Below are 12,702 nucleotides of genomic sequence, written 5' to 3' on the forward strand. Positions count from 1 at the left end.
CCTCTCTCGACAATTTTTGCCTCTGTCCAAGGAGGAGTCTGTACCTATTCCAGTTATACCTTCTGACCATATTTTGGCTACCATACGTACTAATTTGACTTATCCCTTGGTGGAGGAGATCCTGGCTGCACAAACCAATGCACCTCCTGAGAAACCTTGTGCTAAGTGCTTTGTTCCTGAGAATCTTTGAACTAAACTATTGCACACTTACCACTATCCTAAAGCTGCAGGTCACCCGGGCAAGAACCAATTGATTTGGTCTGTCACTTGACAATTCTGTTCTGATGTTGCTGCGTATGTTGCCTCCTGCTCAGTTTGTGCACAGAATAAGACTCCTCTACGTCTTCCTGTGGGTCTTCTTCAACCTATTGCTAATGGTGAGCATCCTTGGACACATCTTTCCATGGACTTCATTGTCGAGCTCCCTGTTTCCAATGGCAATACTGTTATCCTAATGGTGGTTGACCGTTTTTCTAAAATGTCACATTGCATTCCCTTGAAGAAGCTGCCTACCGCTCAGGAACTTGCTTAAATTTTTGCCCGGGAGGTCTTCCGTTTACATGGGTTACCCAAGGAGATCATGTCGGACCGGGGTAGCCAGTTTGTCTCCAGATTTTGGCATTCCTTTTGTGCTCAAATGGGGATCCAGCTTTCATTCTCCTCAGCATATCACCCTAAATCCAATGGGGCTGCGGAACGGTCTAATCAAGCTCTGGAACAGTTCCTCTGTTGCTATGTCTCAGATCACCACAATAATTGGTCTGAACTGTTACCTTAGGCAGGGTTCACTCGTAATAGTGCTATTAATGCTTCCTCCCAGTTATCCCCATTCATGGCGAATTATGGGTTCCAAACATCCTTGTTGCTCAATTCATTCATGTCTCAGGGTATTCCACCTTTGGAGGAGTATCTCTGGCAACTCCGTTCCACGTGGGTGCAGATTCAGGATTGCCTTCATTGTTCTATGCAGCGCCAAAAGTTCCAGGCTGATCGTAGGCGTCTGCCCGCGCCTTCCTACCAGGTTGGTGAGAGGGTTTGGATGTTCTCCCGCAACTTGAACCTTCGGTTGCCTTCCAATAAACTGACTACCCATTTTGTTGGTCCTTTTCGAATACTCCGACGGGTCAATCCTGTGGCCTACGCTCTTCACCTTCCTCCTGCAATGCGCATCTCCAATGTTTTTCATGTCTCTCTCTTGAAACCATTGGTTTTAATCGGTTTACCACTGTGTTGCCTTGTCCTCATCCTATTTCTGTTGACAACCATGAAGAACATGAGGTCAGCAGCATTAGTGACTCTCGTATGTCCAGGTGCTGGATCTGGTGCAGAGTGTCTGATGCTGCTCATTTACTGCACTCCCTCTTTGGCTCCTGACTCGACTCGTCTGACTACCAGCTCTGGCTTTGACTCCTGGCTTGTTATTTGACTTGTGGACTTTTTATTGTTTCTTTGTTATTAATAAAGGTGTGATTATTTTTGCACTTCTCGTCTCAGTCTGATTCCTGGCACCCTCACAGGACTTTGTGTATTTTTAATGTAAAAGAGCTGTTTATCTTGGGGCAATGCCCTGCAAAAAGCCCTTTTAGGGGCTACTGGCAGTTTATTCTTAGAGTAGGGGGTGTTTTTTTTTTGGGGGGGGGCTTTTTTCTGTTTTTTTATTTTCTGTAATGTTAGCTATTTTTAATTTTTGTAATCTTAGCTTTTTTCATGTTTTGTAACTTTAGTATTTTTTAGTTTAGGTAATTTGTGTTAATTTAGGGGGTGTTAGGTTAGGGGGCTTAGTAATTTAATTAGTTATTTGCGTTGTGGGTTTTGGTGGTTTAAGGGGTTAATAGGTTAATTAGGTTTATTGCGATGTGTGGGTTTTGCGTTTTAGGGGTTAATAGGGTAAATAGGTTTATTGCGATATGGGTGTTTGCGGTTTAGGGGTTAATAGGTTAATAATGTTTATTGCGATGTGGGGATTTTGCGGTTTAGGGGTTAATAGGATAATTAGGTTTATTGCGATGTGGGGGATGTGCGGTTTAGGGGTTAATAGAGTAAATAGTTTTATTGCGATGTGGGGGTTTTGCGGTTTAGGGGTTAATAGGTTAATTATGTTTATTGTGATGTGGGGATTTTGTTGTTTAGGAGTTAATAGGGTAATTAGGTTTATTGTTATGTGGGGTTTTTGCGGTTTAGGAGTTAATAGGGTAATTAGGTTTATTGCGATGTGGGTGGTTGACGGGTAAGGGATTAAGGTGTTAATTACTTTATTATTTTGCGATGTGTGGGTTTGCAGTGTATGTATTGATACTTCGTGTGGGAGGTTCGTTTTTTTGTTATACTTCGTGCGGGCGGTGTTTTTTTGTGTGTAATGCTCCATTTGCCTTCGCTGCATCCCGGTGGATTCCAAAATGGCAGGGTGGCACCACCCCGGTAGATTCTGAAAATGACAGGGTGGTGGAAGAATCCACCTTCCAGGTGAATTCTTTTGGCTGCGCGCGCAGCCAACATTCCATTGAGGATTTGTGCGCAACTGCTGACGGCGACGGACATTACAAACGCAATTATAGTATAGATGATCTGCCTAATGTCTGCAAATCCTCAACTGTACACATGTACGCAGATGACATGGTAATCTATGCAAACAATTCAGATCTGCCGCAGCTTGAAGCAGTGCTCCAAGACCAGTTCACAGAGGTAGAAAAGTGGATCTCAAAAAACAAACTCTTCCTAAACACTGACAAAACTGTCACAATAATTTTTGGAACAGGACCTAAATTACACAAACTACAAAATTCCCATCTATGCATCAAAACAAAATCAAATTGCACACTGACCGCAGTCCACTCTTTCAAATACTTGGGTATGTTGTTATACCCCAATCTATCTTTTGGCCTCCATATAGAAAAACTTGCATCTAAAGTTTATCCAAAACTAGGTGCCCTGTAGAGAAACAAATCCTGCCTAAGCCCTACAGTAAAGGAAAAGATTGTACAGCAAATGCTGAGGCAAATCATGGATTATGGGGACGTAATATATGCACCTGCACCACAAACTCACCTTAATAAACGTAATACATTGTATAACTTGTTCTGCCGCTTTGTGCTACAATTTAATTACAGGACCCACCATTGTGACATGCTAAAAGCACTAAACTGGCTGTCGCTGGAATCCAAACGCACCCTCCATCTTTCCAGCCTTGTGTTTAAGAGCTTCTCTGGGAAGCTCCCACCCTACCTGAGTTTAGTGCTTTTAGCATGTCACAATGGTGGGTCCTGTAGTTAAATTGCTGTGGCGGTTGGAGAGTGTGGTGATAACGGAGATTCCAGAAATCTAATGGCGAGATTCTCTTTGTCTATGAATATGTTGAGAGAAGTTTAGCCGTTGAGACCGACGGCTACCGAGTGAATATGTGTGCCACTTTTCCACCTGCAAAGCGCCACTGTTTTAACTGTGCAGATACAACTTTATGTCCAAAGCAGATGGTGGAGCAGCCAGCTTGGAAACTAATTGGTGAGCACTTCATGACACCCAGCCTGTATTTCAGCTTGAAAGACCAATCCCTGAACTGGGCCAATAGTCCTGTCTTCGTCTGCCATTTCAAGACTGGAGTGGGGTGACTGTCTTGGGAAATGTATTGTTGTGGAGTGTGATTTTACATATTCCCACAGTGTCCAGATAGTTTGATATTCGACTCTGGGCTCCTAACGACTTATTGCTGAAAGTATAACTTTGGACTTAATTCAGTTGCTAGATGTTTTAGAATCTAAAGGGACTGATTTTGTTTTACAATATAAATGTTACATTTGGGGCATCTTTAGATATTGATGTAATACTACCATATTCCCTTGTGAATAGTCAGAACCATTTAAGTCACTAAATATTGTCTTTTTGAAATAATAGCTTATAGGATTGTTTGTGCCTTAACATGTATGCTAACCCTAGGTAACGTCATTATCAAGCTTATATACATAGCTCAGACTGAGGCTAACATAAGGCAATTATTTATTTTGAGATCATTGTGTTTCTAATTTCCTTTTTGTATTACTGTATAACGTATCATCCCTGCCTAACTTGCCTATAGTACTTTCAGTTAGCTAGTCTGCTGAGTCTGTTTCTGACAGATAGAGCCATATAGTGTAAACTGATATCCAGGGCTGATAATCCTTTATTAATATCTTATAGTATCAGAGTTGTCTCCTGTACAACTCTGATAAAAAAACTATAATAAATACATGAGCCCCTGTTTTTCATAGTGAGGCACATGTTGGACCATGTCAACTAGTCCCCTGTTGTACAGCATAGGGTCCATGCTTAAATGACAGGATTACGTTATACTTAGAAATGCTGATCTGCTGAGACATGATACCCTGCATAGTTCTCACAATGATTCATTTTGAGTACCTTCTGAGTATAATTTCCTCATAGCAGGAGTTACTATAGCTCTCACTTTTCCTTATATTACATTTTAACTAACGTTGGCCTCTTATACATTTGATGGGGGAAGCTGAACCCCTTTACCTATCTATCAACTTATTTTTCTGAATATATGATTTAAGAGAATTTTCTTAAGTTCTAAAGAGCTCCCAGGCAGCACTTAGAAGTTGTTAAAAATACACAGGTCTCCATACCCAATTATACACTTTGCACTATGTCTCAATATCCTAGTTACATCTGTTGTTCATATCATACTAAGGATCCAAGAGTGGCCCTCTCTAGTTTATTGTTTTGTTTCTATTATGGCCTTGTACCCCTACTAATACCTCTGTATTTCATGTTTTGATTTTGTGTGGTCCAAAAGTGACCACTATCTCCATTTGAGGTTTGCCTTTACTGTAATGTGCGCTTGTTCATTTGTTCTCAGGGGTAATTCTATAACTAAAATGAGGGTTCATGATATCTAATTGAGTATTTTGTTTAAGAATGTCATTCATGTAACCTGACACTCACTGTTCATTGTATCTTTTTCAATACCTCAATAAAAGATTATTTAAAAAAAATAAAAATAATAATAATGTAAAGAGAGACTCAATATCTACTGTGGATAATGGTTCTTGCCACGGCTAGTTTACATTACACATTAAGGGTTAGGTTACAAGTGGAGCGCTAAATTATTTTGCTCCCGCAAACGGCAAATATATATATATTTATGAATAAATAGAACATATTCTGCTGTGTGCAGAACATTGGAATGTGAAATATTCATAAAGTAACAGATAGTGGCTTCTACTAGATCCTGTACTCAGCACAATTGTCCAAAAGGTCAAGCAACCTTTTCAGCAAGGAAGAAATAACAGAAAAGTCAATGACACAAAAATGAAATCAAGAGTTTATATTATACTACCATTCAGCTAGATTACGAGTTTTGAGCGCTATAGGGATTTTAACTAACGTCAACCAAGATGGCATCCCTTAGATTCCGATTGGCTTATAGAATTCTATCAGCCAATCGGATTTAAGGTAGAAAAAATCCTATTGGCTGATGCAATCAGCCAATAGGATTGAGCTGTCATTCTATTGGCTGTTCCAATCAGCCAATAGAATGCAAGCTCAATCCTATTGGCTGATTGGATCAGCCAATAGGATTGAAGCTCAATCCTATTGGCTGATTGCATCAGCCAATAGGATTTTTTCTACCTTAATTCCAATTGGCTGATAGAATTCTATCAGCCAATCGGAATCTAAGGGACGCCATATTGGATGACGTCACTTAAAGAGATATTCATTACGAAGAAGCCGTCGTTTGAAGAGGATGCTCCGCGTCAGATGTCTTGAAGATGGACCCGCTCCGCGCCGGAAGGATGAAGATAGAAGATGCCGTCTGGATGAAGACTTCTGCCCGTCTGGAGGACCACTTCTGCCGTCTGGAGGACCACTTTTGCCGGCTTCGTTGAGGACATCTTGCCGCTTGGATGAAGACTTCTCCCGGTAAGTGAATCTTCGGGGGTTAGTGTTAGGATTTTTTTAAGGGTGTATTGGGTGGGTTTATTTTTTAGGTTATGGCTTTGGGCCTGCAAAAGAGCTAAATGCCCTTTTAAGGGCAATGCCCATCCAAATGCCCTTTTCAGGGCAATGGGGAGCTTAGGTTTTTTTAGTTAGGATTTTATTTGGGGGGTTGGTTGTGTGGGTGGTGGGTTTTATTGTTGGGGGAGGTTGTTTGTATTTTTTTACAGGTAAAAGAGCTGATTACTTTGGGGCAATGGCCCGCAAAAGGCCCTTTTAAGGGCTATTGATAGTTTAGTTTAGGCTAGGGTTTATTTTTATTTTGGGGGGCTTTTTTTTATTTTGATAGGTCTATTAGATTAGGTGTAATTAGTTTAAAGATCTGTAATTTGTTTTTTATTTTCTGTAATTTAGTGTTTATTTTTTTTTGTGATTTAGCTAATTTAATTTATTTAATTGTATTTAATTTAGTTAATTTATTTAATTGTATTTAATTTAGTTAATTTATTTAATTGTAGTGTAGTGTTAGGTGTTAATGTAACTTAGGTTAGGTTTTATTTTTCATGTCAATTTGTATTTATTTTAGCTAGGTAGTTATTAAATAGTTAATAACAATTTAATAACTATTCTACCTAGTTAAAATAAATACAAACTTGCCTGTAAAATAAAAATAAACCCTAAGCTAGCTACAATGTACTATTAGTTATTGTAGCTAGCTTAGGGTTTATTTTATAGGTAAGTATTTTGCTTTAAATAGGAATAATTTAGTTAATGATAGAAATTTTATTTAGATTTATTTTAGTTATATTTCAATTAGGGGGTGTTAGGGTTAGACCTAGGTTTAGGGGTTAATACATTTAATATAGTGGCGGCGACGTTGGGGGCGGCAGATTAGGGGTTAATAAGTGTAGGTAGGTTGCGGCGACATCGGGGCGGCAGATTAGGGGTTAATACATATAATGTAGGTGGCGGCGATGTTGGGGGCAGCAGATTAGGGGATAATAAGTATAATGTAGGTGGCGGCGGTGTCCGGAGCGGCAGATTAGGGGTTATTAAGAATAATGTAGGTGTCAGCAATGTCAGATGCGGCAGATTAGGGGTTAATAAGTGTAAGATCAGGGGGTGTTTAGACTCGGGGTTCATGTTAGGGTATTAGGTGTAAACATAAAATGTGTTTCCCCATAGCAATCAATGGGGCTGCGTTACTGAGTTTTACGTTGCTTTTTTGCAGGTGTTAGACTTTTTCTCAGCCGGTTCTCCCCATTGATGTCTATGGGGAAATCGTGCATGAGCACGTACGGCCAGCTCACCGCTGACTTAAGCAGCGCTGGTATTGGAGTGCGGTATGGAGCACAATTTTGCTCTACGCTCACTTCTTGCCTTTTAACGCCGGGTTTAGAAAAACCTGTAATACCAGCGCTGTAGGTAAGTGAGCGGTGAAAAAACTGCTCATTAGCACCGCATAGCTCCTAACGCAAAACTCGTAATCTGGCCGCCTGAGTCTAAACACCACTAATCTGTTGCCCCCAACATCGCCGCCACCTACATACAGTTATTAACCCCTAATCTGCCGCCCCCAACATCGCCACTACCTACATAATGTCTAAAATTCATAAAATTAAACAAGCAGATATCAGGGACGTCTCCCTTAATTAGATAATATAATAATAATCTAGGTTATACTCCTTAAAATTGCTAAAAAGAAGTATCTGTGAAAATAATGTCCAATACCACCTTATAATCAAAAAACCTTTAAAAAAAGCTCCAAATAATGGACGGTTTATTTTCCTTATATTGAGAGAGAAAGGATCCGTGTCTTCAGACACCAGGCAATAGATCCAAATAGTCTCAGTGTGCACATGCAACAATGTAGCAGATAATAGCTTATATAGCTTAATAAGAAAATGTAACAGATCTTCTTTGGTAACTTTGTTACTTCAAAAGGCAACCTTGGTACAAAATGTGTGCAGTCCGCAAAATCTCAGTGATGTCAAGTCAGCGTCTTAATAAACCACTGCTCACCTTCAGCTGGTTTATTACTACTCACAGTCCTACCGGATCACGGTTTGTCAGGCCAGTGTTTTGTGTGAAAGATTCACTACTCACAGTCCTTTACGCCTGAGAAGAGCCGACAGGATCCCGGTGATTAGTAGAATTCGTGTTCCACACTTAGCGTATATCACGCACAAGTAAGACTAAGTACCTAGTATAGAATCTAATTCACAGGACAAAGCAGCTCCACTTCCTTTAACGCGTTTCACCCGTTATGTTGGGCTTTTTCAAGATAGCAGCTGCTCCCAGAACCTTGTTTAAAAACCTGCTGCTTGAATTTCATTGGTTGTGTTCCTGATGACTTCTTAAGGTGGAATGTTTGCTAGAGTAACATTATGTGCCAGATTAAACCTCTATGGATGTTGCCTGAATGTCTTTGGTATTATAAAGTGAATATATATATATATATATATATATATATATATATATATCTTCTATATATTTGCTGTTTAAAATCCATGGGTTGTGTTTTTTTCTCTCTTAGGTTGTTTCATAAGATGGATTTTCTTGTAAGATGGATTTTTCTTTTTCTTTAAGGTGGTATTTTTTTAATAAACTTTATTAAACCTTCATATTTATTGCTTGAATTTCCTTAATATATTTATAAGTGGAGATATATATATATTTATCTTATATATTAATATGAAAAAAGGGGGGTATATAACACTAAGAAATATAACAATAAGATAAAAATATAAAGTATAAAATATAAAATACATCTCTTGCTAAGGCAGATATATATATATATATATATATATATATATATCCCATATTTCCATAATAATATGTATAAAATTAAAATACTAAAAATGAACACAACAAAATTATTCTATAACAGATTCCCTCTGATTTTAGACATCTTAATATGTGTAATTAGACCATATAAGCACTATACCAATTATTACATATTTCAATCTCATTTACCACTAACATCCTATATATAATGAAGTATCTTTAATTTGATCATGTTTTAAGTGTAGTTATTACATCATATGAATAATATATAATGGACTAAGGTCTTTCCATCTTAAACAGACAGTGCAATCGAGATATAAAAGTTATTTCAACCTCACAGTCCCAAAAAAGGGGACAAATCCATTTCTGAGTTCAACCCTTTAGGAAAGAGAATATCCAATTTATATTTTATTTCTGATTCTTTCCTCAAAAGTTTATTTTCAAAATAATTGCCCCCTCTCCAATTTCTCTTAACTATACATATACCCCAACATTTAAAATGCTTTAGGTTGTTGTTGTGGGTCTCTCTAAAATGTTTGTATAGGTGGGTGTCAAGATTACCTTTCTCTATATTGCAGAGATGTTCTCTGATCCTATCTCTCAGAACCCTAGTAGTTTCACCGATGTAAAATAGATCACATGAACATTTTATTAGGTATACGACCTCTTTTTGTGAACATCTGATTGTGTCTCTAATGTTAAAACTTTCCCCAGTTCTAGATGAGTGGATCGAATTGTTTTTTGTACTGTATCTACAAGCTCTGCATGTATGACATGGAAAAAAAACCTCTCAGATTTAACCCTTTTAGATCTTTTCAACTTTGGTTTTACTTTCTTTCTGAAGTTCACTAGGGGCTAATATTTGTTTCAGATTTTTGGCCTTTCTAAATATCATTTGTGGTTTGTATGTTAGAGCATCTCCTATCAAGGGGTCCTTTTTTAGAATATGCCAATGTCTATTGATTATTTTCCTAATATCCATATGGTTTTCACTATAATCCGTTATAAAGGTTACATTGAACTCATTACTGTTTTCTTAATGGGAGGTGTATTGTCTTTATATTGGAGTAGAGAACTTATTTCTGTCTCATATGCTCTATTATTGGCTCCTCCTAACTCCTGATCTGTGTAGCCCCTATCATTGTAAAATATTAATCTGTGTTTCAAAGTCTATTTGTCTTTAACAGTTCTTTCTAATTCTCAAAAACTGCCCAGTTGGTATGTTTTCCTTCCATCTTTTGAGATGGCAACTGTTTTTGTGTACATAATTATTACAATCTACTGTTTTGAAAAAGGTTCTTGTAGCAAAATTACCTTGATCTACAAATATCTCCCTATCATTAGAATTCATATCTTGAAAAAAGGTTTTTAGATTATCTTCAGATACTCTCCAGGTTATCAAGATGTCATCTGCTTGTTTAATTTTATGAATTTTAGACATATGTAGATTTTTACTTCTTTTTCTATTTGACTATATGTTAACAGAATAAATGTGTTGGTTATTATATCTGGCTTTTCAGCGCCGTCTTTTTTCATCCATTTGTAACATTATCCTAGTCCATCCTACGGGAGGTGGTCTGAGAGTGGCAAGTTATAACCTTTAGGCTAAGCGCTGTATTTATATTCTGTTGTAAAATAAGTACAAACTTACCTGTGAAATAAAACCTAAAATTACAAAAAAAATAAACACTAAAATTACTAAAAATAAAAATAACTCATTTACATAAAAAAACAAACACTAAATTACAAAACATAAGAAACAAATTATCAAAAATAAAAAAGAATTACACCTAATCTAATAGCCCTGTCAAAATAAAAAAGCCCCCCCAAAATAAAAAAAAAACCCTAGCCTACAATAAACTACCAATGGCCCTTAAAAGGACCTTTTGTGAGGCATTGCCCCAAAGAAATCAGCTCTTTTACCAGTAAAAAAAATACAAACACCGCCCAACAGTAAAACCCACCAGCCCCACACCCAACCCCCTTCAAATAAAAATAAAACCCACCCAAAAAACCCTTAAAAAAACCTAACACTAACTCTATTAGAGCTGCTAAAATCCTATTGGCTGTTCCAATCAGCCAATAGGATTGAGCTCTTATCCTATTGGCTGATTGGAACTGCCAATAGGATTTTAACAGCTCTAATCCTATTGGCTGATTGAAATCTTTCAGCCAATAGGAATGCAAGGGACGTCATCTTGGATGACGTCACTTGCATTGAAGTTCTATCTATCTATCTATCTATCTATCTATCTATCTAACTATTGGGTTCTTGTAAAGCGCGGCTATTCACCCGTAAGGGTCTCAAGGCGCTGAGGGTTGCAGTTCAGTCGAAGAGCCAGGTCTTGAGGTCCTTTCTGAACTTAGTTAGGGCGGTAGCTTGTCAAGTTCCAGTGTATGGCGGAGACAGTATAAAGAGGATGCTCTGCGCCGGATATCTTCAGGATGGACCCGCTCCGCGCCGGATGGATGAAGATAGAAGATGCCATCTGGATGAAGACTTCTTGCCGAATGGATGATGACTTCGCTGGCTGTAAGTGGATCGTCAGGGGTTAGTGTTAGGTTTTTTAAGGGTTTTTTGGGTGTGTTTTATTTTTAGTTTAGGGTCTGGGCATGTAAAAGAGCTAAATGCCCTTTTAAGGGAAAATGCCCATACAAATGCCCTTTTCAGGTCAATGGGGAGCTTAGTTTTTTTTTTAGATATTTATTTTATTTGGGGGGGTTGGTTGTGGAGGTGGTGGGTTTTACTGTTGGGGGGTGTTTGTTATTTTTACAGGTAAAAGAGCTGAATTCTTTGGGGCAATGCCCCACAAAAGGCCCTTTTAAGGGCCATTGGTAGTTTATTGTAGGCTAGGGTTTTTTTTATTTGGGGGGGAGCTTTTTTATTTTGATAGGGCTATTAGATTAGGTGTAATTCTTTTTTATTTTTGATAATTTGTTTCTTATTTTTCGTAATTAAGTGTTTGTTTTTATGTAATTTTGTTATTTATTTATTTTTTTAAATTAAATACTTTTTGTAATTTTTAGAGTAGTGTTTTTTAATGTGTAGTTTAGTTTAATTTAATTGGCAGTTAGTTTAATTGTAGTTTAATAATTATCTTAGTTTAATTGTTAGTTTAAAATTAATTCATTTAATTTGACAGATAATTTTTAATTTAATTTAAGGTAGGAAAATTGTAATTTTAATATAAAGTTAGGGGGTCGTTAATTTTAGGGGTTAATAGTTTATTTTAGTATATTTCATTGTGGGGGCTTTCGGTTTAGGAGTTAATAGGTTTATTATATTGGCGGTGTGGGCGGACGGCAGATTAAGGGTTAATAATATTTAAATAGTTTTTGCGATGTGGGAGGGCGGCGGTTTAGGGGTTAATAGGTTTATTATAGTGGCGACGATGTCGGGGAGTGACGGAATAGGGGTTAATAAATTTTAATAGTGGAGGCGTTGTCTGGAGCGGCGGATTAGGGATTAATAAATTTATTATAGTGTTTGCGATGCGGGAGGGCCTCGGCTTAGGGGTTAATAGGTAGTTTATGGGTGTTAGTGTAATTTTTAACACTTTAGTTATGAGTTTTATGCTACAGCTTTGTAACGTAAAACTCATAACTACTGACTTTAGATGGCGGTACAGATCTTGTCGTTATAGGGTGTACCGCTCACTTTTTAGCCTCCCAGGCAAACTCGTAATACCGGCGCTATGGAAGTCCCATTGAAAAAGTTTTTTTTTAAAAGTGCGGTACTGACATTGCGTGACAGGCTAAAAGGTGTGCGGTACACCTATACCGACAAGACTTGTAATAGCAGCGTTAGGGAAAAAGCAGTGTTATGAACCATAACGCTGCTTTTTCACTCATAACGCAAAACTCATAATCTAGCTGATTGTTAGCTGAATGCTGAGACCTCTCCCATTCTTATTACCCCACCCCATTAAATGGACAGTCTACTTGAAAATTGTTATTGTTTAAAAAGATAGATAATCCCTTTATTAC

This window comes from Bombina bombina, chromosome 1, assembly GCF_027579735.1.
Source record: "Bombina bombina isolate aBomBom1 chromosome 1, aBomBom1.pri, whole genome shotgun sequence".
Taxonomy (NCBI): domain Eukaryota; kingdom Metazoa; phylum Chordata; class Amphibia; order Anura; family Bombinatoridae; genus Bombina; species Bombina bombina.